Source organism: Bicyclus anynana, chromosome 6 (genome assembly GCF_947172395.1).
Source record: "Bicyclus anynana chromosome 6, ilBicAnyn1.1, whole genome shotgun sequence".
NCBI lineage: Eukaryota > Metazoa > Arthropoda > Insecta > Lepidoptera > Nymphalidae > Bicyclus > Bicyclus anynana.
The window spans coordinates 11414907-11426913 of NC_069088.1; the positions used below are offsets into that span (position 1 = coordinate 11414907).

Sequence of the window (12007 nt, forward strand, 5' to 3'; positions counted from 1 at the left end):
TAGGTACATATGTTTTCTGTGCCTAAAGCAAATGTGTTCATAAAACAAACATAAACGCAAAGTTGAGAATCTCTTTGGTGAAATTTCGCTTAAAAAAATACTCGTAGGTAATTCTTTAAACGATGAATTCGTAGATTTGCCAGCATTACAGTTTCTATTTACATTTTCTCTAGCGGAAGCTCAGCTCAAGAGGAAAAGTGTCTCTACACACGAATAACGTTTACCTCCAAATTCGTTTATTCAATCAAGTTGTTATCCGTGCAAAGGTTTCCGAAACAAAGGTGAATTGTACAATAAAATGTTCAATAAGATGCAATAACAATATAAATGAAAACGTTTGTACCATGATCTCATGGCAGGGACGGTAAATGCAGGTTTTATTTGCTAATTCAGACTATAAATATATCACATTCAGATCCATTCAGCGGTTGTTGTCATTATGTACAGACACCAAAATACGAGAATCATTCACACCCGTGCGCATTAACTTGACACCTGACTACCAAACATTCATACAAACACAGTACAAACATCATTCGAGCCAGGTGTCAAACTAATCCGCACGAGCTGTACATTCCACATTTTATCCTGTTTTGACGGCGGCGGAAAAAACAGATTAATCAAAACGCTGACACAATACGAACTGCGTGAAACAATCAAGCGATTCGCCCAACGGCACACGCACCGCAAGACGAACAATTTCCCCAATGATTTGGCAACTCGCAGCCGCCTAAATTTAAAACGTAATCTCACTGAGTCAACGCTCTGACACCCGAAATAAACAGTACTGAGAAGACGACAATATTCGGCCGAATTCTGTATTGCAGAAACCGCGTACTGCAACCGGATCGACATCAGAATTATTGAGTAAAAGTATTCGGAGATACGAAGTCGCAGATTAACAACGCGCGGACTGAAGTAGCCCTAATAGTTTTGGCATCGAGTCAAATTATTTTCACTTTTCATCGAATGTAAAAAAAAATCTTATAGTTACATTAGTATGGATACCTGTTTCGATAAATATTTAGGTTCCGAAAGTGTTCATATCATCCATCCATCATATTTCCCGGTTTAGAAAGTAAGCCTTTATAATGCTCTATAACCTCCTCTATCTTCCAATGAAAGTCCCACTAAAATCGGTTCAGCCTTTCCAGGTTAGCTCGGACAAACAAATATACAGTCGAATATGTTTTGTGTTTTAATGTCGTGTAAATAATTACTATCAATTAATAGATATCTACCAACACTTAAGAAAACAAAGTTATTTTTAAATCACTTAAATTTAATTTAAACCCTTTTAAGTAGTATTGAGATAATAATATGTAATGCGAATCTCTATTTTTCAGTGTTTCTACTTATCAATGCTATAGTTTTGTTTTGTTTTTGTGTTGATACTTTACGTCACACATAAAACCTTCAAACACATTTCTATGTCATTTATAATTTGAGGCCCAACTTAAAATTTACATCGCCTTTGATCTACCATATTTTCTTTCCGTTCAGCAACATATGCGAAATTGAGATTCTATGAAATGTCATCCGGTGATTACTTGTGGATATCATACAGTATGTACCTAGGTATATTAGATTGTTTATTTTAAGAGGTTGATAATAAAGACCAAAATAGTGAATAGGCCAGCTGGGCTAAAGACTGTTCATAAATGTATTAAAAAAATCGACTAGTTTTATTAAGCTTACATCAATAGTGCTAATAATGTAGGTTATTTGAAAAATAAAACTATTGCGTGCGTCATACACGACTCGGGAACATTAATCAAGCGAAATGCTTCTGTCATTCGTAGATATAAATAAGATTCACTCTCGTACGAATCATTTAAAAATAACTACAATTAGCCATTACGATTATTAATTGTCAATTGTGAAGAAATAATGAATAATTTAGTTCAAGGTCGCGGTGAAAATATTCACTGGTTGGTTTTACATCAATCGATTGTTCCCTATTAACCATTTTAAAAACATATTAGCACAAAAAAAAATTAATTATCAGCCAATATTATTAACCACTAAGCCGTGATAGCCACATGGATATAACCTCTGCCTTCGATTCGTAGATTTGAATACCGGGGCATGCACCACCAACTTTTCAGTTGTGTGCATTTTAAGAAATTAAATATCACGTGTCTCAAACGGTGAAGGAAAACATCGTGAGGAAATTGCATACCTGAGAATTTTCTTAATTCTCTAGGTGTGTGAAGTCTGCCAATCCGCATTGGGCCAGCGTGGTGGACTATTGGCCTAACCCCTCTCGTTCTGAAATAAGACTCGTGCTCATGCTCGAATATGTGTTGCTAATGATGATTATTGCCATTCCCCACTAACTAGTAGGAAAATACTGTGTTAGGAGTGAGTACCTATGGCAATAGTCCAACGGGCGAGGATCGAACCCTGACCTTTCGGTGTTGAGTCCGACCCTTTTACCGTTGACCTATTGAGGGTTCGTAATTATAATATAGATTTAAACTGTTAAATAGTTAACACTGTTTGAAACGTTCGGTTAATTAATTTGAAACAACACGTACATTAATAGCAGTACAAATGAGTATTTAATGGTTACATCATGCACATTTCATCCGATCGGTTCGGTGCAATGATTTTGTGCTATTAGATATGTCACTATTGCCTCAGTTTCAGTCATACCCGGTTAGTTAGAGTGGAATATTTGTTATATTTTCTATACTAATATTAGAGGAAAGATATGATTGTTTGTTTGTATGTTTTGAATAGGCACTGGAACTACTAAGCCGATTTGAAAAATTCTTTCACTGTTGGGAAACTACACTATCCCCGAGTGTTATGTGCTATATTTTATCCCCGTATTCCTACGGGAACGGGAACCACGTGGGTAAGACCGCGCGGCGTCTGCTAGAAAAAAATAATGATGGCTAATCCATATAAAAATTGTCGCATATTAAACGGCGAAAGTTATTTGAACAAGCAAAACCTAAATATTGTCTACAATGTCGAGTTTTGTCTTCAGGAAATGTACAAACTATATACATATGTGTAGGTACATAAATCATCATCATCATCATCTCCTTACCCTTATCCCACTTAAGTGGGTCGGAAAAATATGTCAATCTTTTCCAGTCGTCTCTATTACTCGTCAACTTATCATCCTTTTACGCACATGTCCACTTTCACACAATCCGACCATCTCTTGTTTAACCTTCCTCTTCTCCTATGTCCTTCTACCACACCTTCAGACATCCTCATAAATACTCATTTCTTATTTTATCTATTCTTGTCACACCACACATCCATCTCAACATACGCATTTCGTTCATATGCATTCGTTTACTATATGTACATATAAGGTAAATAAGTAAACGCAAAAAATGTGCATGTGGCTCAGTGGAGTAGCTAAAATCAGGTCACTTTTTGCGGTGATTTTGTAGGCACGTAACATATCTAGTAGTATAAAATCATTGGGTCGGTGTACAATTGTTTGGCGCATGGCTCGTGCTACATAGTGGCATACTCCGGACGGACGGGCGCCAACTAATTTATAGGAAGCTGCACTGGTTACTATGCCTTCATTGCGGGAACGAGCTTTTGAGAGGAGACCGCTCAATACAGTAATCGGATTGACTGTATACCTACCTCATATAGTCACATCGGTATCAGCTGGCCTATTCACTAACTTTGGTTTATCATCTTTATTAACCCATATTCGGCTCACTGCTGAGGACGAGTCTCCTCTCGGAATTAGAGGCGTTAGGCCAATAGTCCACCACGCTGGCACAATGCTGATTAGCAGATTTCACACACGTAGAGAACTAGGAAAGTTCTCAGATATGCAGGTTTGAGACACGTGATATTTAATTTCTTAAAATACACACAACTGAAAATAGGAGGTGCATGCACCGGATCGGAATCGAACCTACGTCCTCCGCAATCGGAGGCAGAGGTCATATCCACTAGGCTATCACGACTCCTCATTTTGGTTGGTTGGTAACTTGATGGTCCACGAAAAGCCACCGGATGACATTTTTTATCTATAATTTCGAATTATGTTATACACACAATCATATACACTAATATTTTAATGTACATTATGATACGCACTATACTCGATGTTACTCTGTAGAAATAGAAAATGACTTCAGTTAGACACTGGTTAGTAATTTAAATCAGCTAGCAATAAATAAATAATGAACAGAAAATCACGTGACTTAAGAACTATTAACTAGCCAGCCAGTTACTCGTAGTAAACTTTGTATAAGTAAATAGTTTTGGCTGGTGGAAGGCTTCGGCCATGACTAGTTACCCGGTACGATGTCGTGTAGAAACCGAAAGAGGTATGAATTCTCCTCCTAACAAATTAGCCCGCTTCAGTTTTAGATTGCATCGACACTTACCATCAGGTGAAATTGTGGTCAAGGGCTACCTTATAAAGAAAAAATATCACTGAAGTTACTCAAAGTCATTTACTAATTTGGTCTTTATTAAAATGAATATCAAACCAAGTGAGAAATATCCTTCATCATACTGTATGATATCCACGAAGGATTTTCAGTAGGCACCAAATGACACCACATTACATTATAGATTGTCAATTTCGTAATGTCAACTAACATACGTCAAAGTTAGTGAATTTGCCTGCTGGTATGTAACGCTTTGTAAAGACGCACTAACGCGACCACCTACTGTAAGATATCCACGAAGGATTTTCAGTAGGCATCAAATGACACCACATTACATTATAGAATGTCAATTTCGTAATGTCAACTAATATACGTCAAAGTTAGTGAATTTGCCTGCTGGTATGTAACGCTTTGTAAAGACGCACTAACGCGGTTAGTTAAAATCTCTCCATCCTATAGACAATATCAGTTTAAATGAGATCACAACTACATGAAGTAATTTACTAAACACCAAAATTGCTGTATGTAGCGCCACGTCGAACATGGATCAATTTAGAATAGTTATTTTGAATAAGTTTGACTTGACATTGAATAAAAATTTGAAATAAAAATATTCAACCCACTTAAAATACTCCAAAAAGGTGCTACATACAATACAGTATAGTACAGTAAAAAAAGCGAAGAATAACAATATCGTATGTGCTGTGCAGAAATATTTCTCCTTAGCGATGGAATGATAGATGAAGGTCTACTTCACCATTATCACCATCATCATCATCATCATCATCATCATCATCATGAATAATTCCATAGCTTTAATCAAAAATTAGTTGCACCAACTTAAAGTATGAAGTACCTACTTTGCACAAAAAAATACAAAAAACTAACTATACATTACGTAATACGAGTATAGACGTGCATCTTAAGTTAGAAAAATGTCTTGATAAAACTAAACAACATAGTAAATATATCTACCTCATATACCTACTTTATTCCTAAGATTTAAAATTACATCACAGCGTAATTTCGCTGGCAATAACATTCTTGATCCACATCCAATTAGTTTTATTAAATTAATTTCACCTTGTTAAAGCGGCTACTTAAAACTAAGCCTGTTAGATGACATGAAGAAAACTTAATGTTATAAATGCAGGGCACCATTAATCAGAGCTACAAGTAAGTATACTATCTACTCGTATGTAGAGTCTAGAATTCATACCTAATTAACTACTAGTTTATAGAATTATAATTTTTAATGCGCAAAATTTTTTTTAAGAGCTATCTAGTCCATTGGACCTCTGCCTTCAATTCCCAAAAAGGTAGTTTCAAATCCGGTCCGAGGCATGCACTTTTGAGTTATGTGCATTTTAATTAATTAAATATCGCGTGTCTCAAACGGTAAAGGAAAAACATCGTAAGGAAACCTGCTCTGAAAATTTTCTTAATTATCTACGGGTGTGAATTCTGTTAATCCGCATTGGACTCTTACTCTGAGAGGAGACTAGTGCTCAACAGTGAGCCGAATATTGGATGTTAATGATTATGATAAAAAATATCATTCACTTTTCTTGATAAAAAGTCCTCCAATGTCGCGTACCAGGGCACTTTTAAACATTATGGTCCCGGAGACTGCAGCTCGAGCAAAATCTCAATAAGCTGAAACCATTTCCCGAAACAAGAGTCATTTCTATTTATTTCTTTTAAACATAAAAATAAGAAAAACGGCTATTTGTTGTAAGTGTGCTATTTTCGTTAACTTAATACGTCTATTATCTTGACGGTATTATTAAAATCGATAGCAATCTTAACACCCAATTCACTCGGGAGCCATTTGGGTATTAATTTTATTACTTACTTGAAGCAAGAAAATGTTTTCTTTGTTCTTATTGTTTCACAAGAATCACGTTTTGCTTGATTTGAGTTTCGTAAAGTATATTATTTTTTATGTTCACACCTTAAATTGTTTTTCTTTCTCCAAGGCTTTTTCTTGGTAAAAGAAAAATAATATATACTTACCTACATATTTCTAATTACATAATATACCTCCCAGAAAAATATGTTAATGACGAAAACGATATCAAATTGTAGAGCATAAAATTTCTTACAAATATTGTTGTAATTTGTTATACCCAACCACAAACCGTTTATCTTTTTACCTTTTTATCTATCATTCTGAGGGTGACCAGAATTATTTCCTTATTTCATTTATACATTACATTACATACAATTTCATTTATACATTACATTACAATACATTACATACAATTGAAAATACAATGATGATTTATTGTCAGTCATTTCATTTTTTAATTTAAGGATTTATTTTTTAATTTAAGGATTTATTATTACATCTAGGCTTTTGTCTATTAAGCTTAATGAAAGCTATAAAAATTAGCTTTAATTCGAGCTTTGTCACTTTTAAGACTATTACTTTGTCAACAAATCGCCAAAATTCGGTTTTTTATTTTTCCTGAAAAATTAAATTGTGATAGTTGTAACTTTTGTGGGATCACCGTCACGTTTTGTTTATGAACCCTGCTTTTAAACTACTCAAAATTATATATATTTTTTTTTATTATTTTAATTTATCACTAAAAGACTGACTACTGTGTACTTTTTACCCTATTATTGCACTCCATAAATGAATATAAATAATAACAATTTCAACCCCAAGGGTAGGAAAACAGAATATGGTTGTTTTCCCATTCATTGTATTGTTACAGTTCGCGCGGCGAGAGTTTGGCTTTGACCGTTATTGCGCAGAAATCAGAAATTGGGTATCAACGGGCATTAGCGGGGTGCGGGGCGGGTGCGCGGTGCTCTGATTGGCGCTCCAGTCGTTACCTGCCTCTCGCACCGAAACGACGTACCGCGCACTCCTGTTGTACAATCACGTTCACAAATGAATTGCTATTTTCGTTAATTGTTGTCGATTGTTATTATTTGTTGAGTTTGTTTGTTTAAGTTTTTTTGTTAAATATTAATATTACCCCCTTTTGGTGTTGCAGATTATCCAGGGACACACTGTATTTAATAATTATTTTAAGTTTTCTTTTGTTCTTATGTACCAATTTTACATGTATCTTGGAATAAATAATTTTATTAAAAACAATTATTTAGAATTTTCATTGCTGTCTCTGTATAAACATTTTAAATATGTAAAATAACTATCAATAGTTTTAATAAATGAAGAAGTTTATCTACTTCGTATTATTTTCTAGCATTATTATCACTATACATGAATTTTGACCCACTCAAATATCCAACCTGGTACATAAAAAAGGAAAAGTATTGTGTGCGTGACAGTACCCATGCGCAGTAATCCCCTCCATCCGAAGGTCAAAGCCAAACTCTCGCCGCGCGAACTGTACAAAGCGGTCCGATTTCGATAATTCTTTATTAATTGTAAAGGGTATATTTTGAAAAAGGTACCATATACATTTGAAAAAATAATTCCAAACTTAAGAGTTAAAACACAAGATGATTGATTGTTTTCCCATTCATTGTAATGTAAAAGTATGCGTAACTTTTTACTGAGAGGTCCGATTTTGATAATTCTCTATTTTTTGTAAAAGCTATACTTTGAAGTAGGTCCCACATAATTTTGGAAAAACAATACCAACCCTAAGGGTAGGAAAACAGGGGACAATTGATTGTCTACCCTTTAATTGAACCATTGGCACCGCCTTTAAAGTGATCAGTAGATCGAAAATATTATAATGTTTTCTTTTGCTTATTAATTTCCTACGTTAGTGTTTTGTAGTATTTCATTTTTTAATTATTTATAATACATATATCATAGATATTTTATAAACAATATAAATCATTCCTTCCAGGTTTCTGATTTTAAATAATATCAAAAAACAGACTTGACAAAAAAAAACATCAAAATCGGAGCTGCTATAACAGCTCTCCCCCTCAGCATAATGCTATAGCAAGCCGTAACGCTGATTTTCAGGGGATAACATCCCAGACGTCAAAACATGCTTCAAAATTAATTAAAAAACGAAGTAAACAGGTAACAAAAACTTTGAGTCTGAGTTTTATAAAAAAGTTATTTGATTTTATGTAGAAGAAGGGGATGAAAGTAACCTCCAACTTTTCAGAGGTGTGCATTTTAAGAAATTAAACATCACGTGTCTCAAACGGTGAAGGAAATCATCGTGAGTAAAACCTGCATACCAGAGAATTTTCTCAATTCTCTGAGTGTGAGAAGTCTGCTAATCCGCAGTGGTGGACTATTGGGCTAACACCTCTCATTCTGAGGGGAGACTCGAGCTCAGCAGAGAGCTGAATATGTGAAATGTAGAATAAAGAAGAAATATAGATTATGGCAGCAACTTTAAAAAAAACTGCAAAATAGTGGGTAAACCTACTTAAAACAAGTCTTCTACTGTTGTAAAACTCATAGATAATTAAACCCTCCTCATACAACAATTTTGCAGTGTTTAAATAAGAGTCATTTAATATACATCGTAGATACCTTCCTAACTAGCTTTCATTTCACGTGTATACAATTAGGTACCTCCCTCTACATTAAGTAATTAAACAACATCAAATGTAATTGTATGTTTCATATCTACCGTCAACGAAACTATAAAATACGTGACTCATTCTCATCGCCATGGTTTATTACCTACCGGAGTAGGTAGATGGACTACGAATGTTCCCTGAAAAAACGCATGAAAAACCGTCCTATCTGCTCTGCCATTAATTCAACCATAAACCATACGAATTTTTTTACGATGTGAACCATTAAACTGCTGCCATTTTATTACAGCGACCATAGGAATGGCAATTGACTAATTCAATTTCACAGACAGCTGTCGATTATTTTTGAAAAATATTTGTTACAACGCGTCAACACTATTATTTGAAAAACCCAGGTACTTTAGAGAGTAGATAAGGTATGTGTACTATGTATTATTAAAATAAAATCAGTGAGGGTCGAGGGAAAAGCGTGTCTCGAGAAAACATTGAAATGCCGCCGTCGACACGTGAAAAAACACTGACAATTTATACGGCTTTGACAAGTAGATTGCTCTATTATTGTAGCTACCAACTCAAAATAATAGTTATATATATAGATATATAACTATTATAATAGAGACTATATTAGATAGATAGATATTATATTAACTACAATAATAGAGGTACTATTACCTTGGCTGGCGGGAGTCTTCGGCCGTGGCTAGTTACCACCCTACCGACAAAGACGTACCGCCAAACGATTTCGCGTTCCGGTACGATGCCGTGTAGAAACCGAAAGGGGTGTGGATTTTCATCCTCCTCCTAACAAGTTAGCCCGCTTCCATCTTAGACTGCATCATCACTTACAATCAGGTGAAATTGTAGTCAAGGGCTAACTTGAAAAGAAAAAAAACTCACCAAAACATAGAACTAGAATCGTGTAGATACTGGATACTTAATTTAGTTTCAAATTCTAAACTTCTAAACTTTAAAGAAGTAAATAATTACATACTCTAAACTAACTGGGTATATAGGACTAATCTAGGCACTGGAATGCATCAGTAACTTACAGATATTTGCAATTAGTTACGGATAGATTTTACAGTCAAAAAAATATTCTTTCGGTTTCGTTAGATATTTAGTTTATTAATGGTGTATTAATGATTTATTGTACGCTTATTATTTATTACATGCGTAATATTATTTAGTTTAAATACTTAGATGAGAATATTAAACTCGTAAGTACTAGGTGTTAATTTTAAATACAGAAATGCAAGCCTATATTTTCCACTGAAATTTCACGTGATTTCACATTTCATAGATATAATACGTAGGTAGTAAATAATATATTATTAGTTATTATTCAAGAAATACTTACGATTTTTCGTCAAGCGACGTGCTGAATTGAACACAAACAAAACAAAAAAAAAAAATATCACAACAGATATTTAAATGATAAAACGCAAATGCACCGGTTACGAAGTTAGCCGGGAAATTGGCAGCTAGAAAACTCGGGACACCATTCCGTGTGGCGGACCGCGAACGACTAGGCGGCAGGCGCCGTTAACGCTCGCAGTTCGCACACCCACACGAAAGTTTCAGCAACTGCACCAAAGCGGTTATATTAGGTTTATTCGGTAATCATATTGCAGAAACAACAAGGTTTAATCTATACTTTCTATACTTATAATAAATCTGTAGATAGGTCAATTCTGTACATGAAATATATTTCCAAAATAACTACCAGGGGGTGATTAGTGGTCGATACTGATGCCAAAAATGCAATCAGTAAAAATTTTGTCTGTCTGTCTGTATGTTCTTTATAGAAACAAAAACTACTCGACGGATTTTAACGAAACTTAGTACAATTATTCTTCATACTTCTGGGCAGGTTATAGTATACTTTTCAACACGCTACGATCAATAGGAGCAGAGCAGTGAAGGGAAATGTTAAGAAAACGGGAGAAGTTACTCAATTTTTTAAGCTTCCGTCGCGTGGTATGTTCGTTATAGAAACAAAAACTACTCGACAGATTTTAACAAAACTTGGTACAATTATTCTTCATACTCCTGGGCAGGTTAAAATATACTTTTCATTACGCTACCGTCAATAGGAGCAGAGCAGTGAAGGGAAATATTGAGAAAACGGGAGAAGATACTCCATTTTTTAAGCTTCCGTCGCCGTCGCATGATCCCTACCATAGGGGTAGTAGGATAGGGGTAGGGTAGGGGTATGGTAGGGGTAGGGTAGGGGTGGGGAAGGGTAGGGGTAGGCGTAGTAGTAGGGTTTCACGCAGACGAAGTCGCGGGCGTCCGCTAGTTATTATTAAATTAAGAAAAAGACTATGCCAATAAACTCAGATGAAAAGCTAAGCAACTTGCCGACAGGTGAGGTTTCTACCTGTACTGAAAATGGTTTTAGTGCGTGCCTGTAGCATACAGTAAATGCTCCTTATTTGCGCTTCCTTTATTCGCGTTATCACTATACGCAGATAAAAAAAAAGATTTCGTTATTCCCGGATGTGACTGCCGAAAATGACGTAAAATCTGCTAATTTAATCTTTAACTTGCAAATTTTGCCGATTTTGTGAATAGAATAAAAAAATGGAATGGAATAATATATTACTAATTACCCCTACCCTACCCCTACTCCTACCCTACCCCTACACAACCCTACTCTACCCTACCTGTACCCATACCCCTACCGTACCCTTACCCCTACCCAATAGGGCTGCACCTCCTTATTTATCGAGTCGCTTCGAGCGCGGCAACCGTTACACAAAAATAATCCTTAAAGCATGATTCAGTATACAAGCGCGATGGCTTAGCTTATTTCATATATAACTTTGGTGTTTCTTTACCGATTTATATGACTCTTTTTTAATAAATATGTAATAATGTTAACTTTTTTAAATTAGGGATGAGTGATGAGTGTTATAAACGTAAGAGTAGACAAATATAATCAGAAAGCTCCGAACTGCGACGGAAGCTTAAAAAATGGAGTAACCTCTACCGTTTTCCCAACATTTTCCTTCAGTGCTCTGCTCCTATTGATCGTAGCGTGATGAAAAGTATAATAAAACCTGCCCAGGAGTAGAATAATTGTACCAAGTTTCGTTAAAATCCGTCTAGTAGTTTTTGTTTCTATAACG

General features: G+C 35.2%; 1 protein-coding gene across 2 annotated transcripts in view; it reads right to left on the bottom strand.

Annotated features, from left to right (window-relative positions):
* Positions 1 to 10388, bottom strand: part of LOC112051078 (serine/threonine-protein phosphatase rdgC) — a 101053-nt gene extending 90665 nt beyond the window's left edge. For both annotated transcript variants that reach the window (XM_052882213.1, XM_052882212.1), the window contains exon 1: positions 10234 to 10388. The gene's annotated coding sequence lies outside the window, so the exon portion shown is untranslated. The remainder of the gene's footprint in view (positions 1 to 10233) is intronic.
* Positions 10389 to 12007: the final 1619 nt, after the last annotated feature.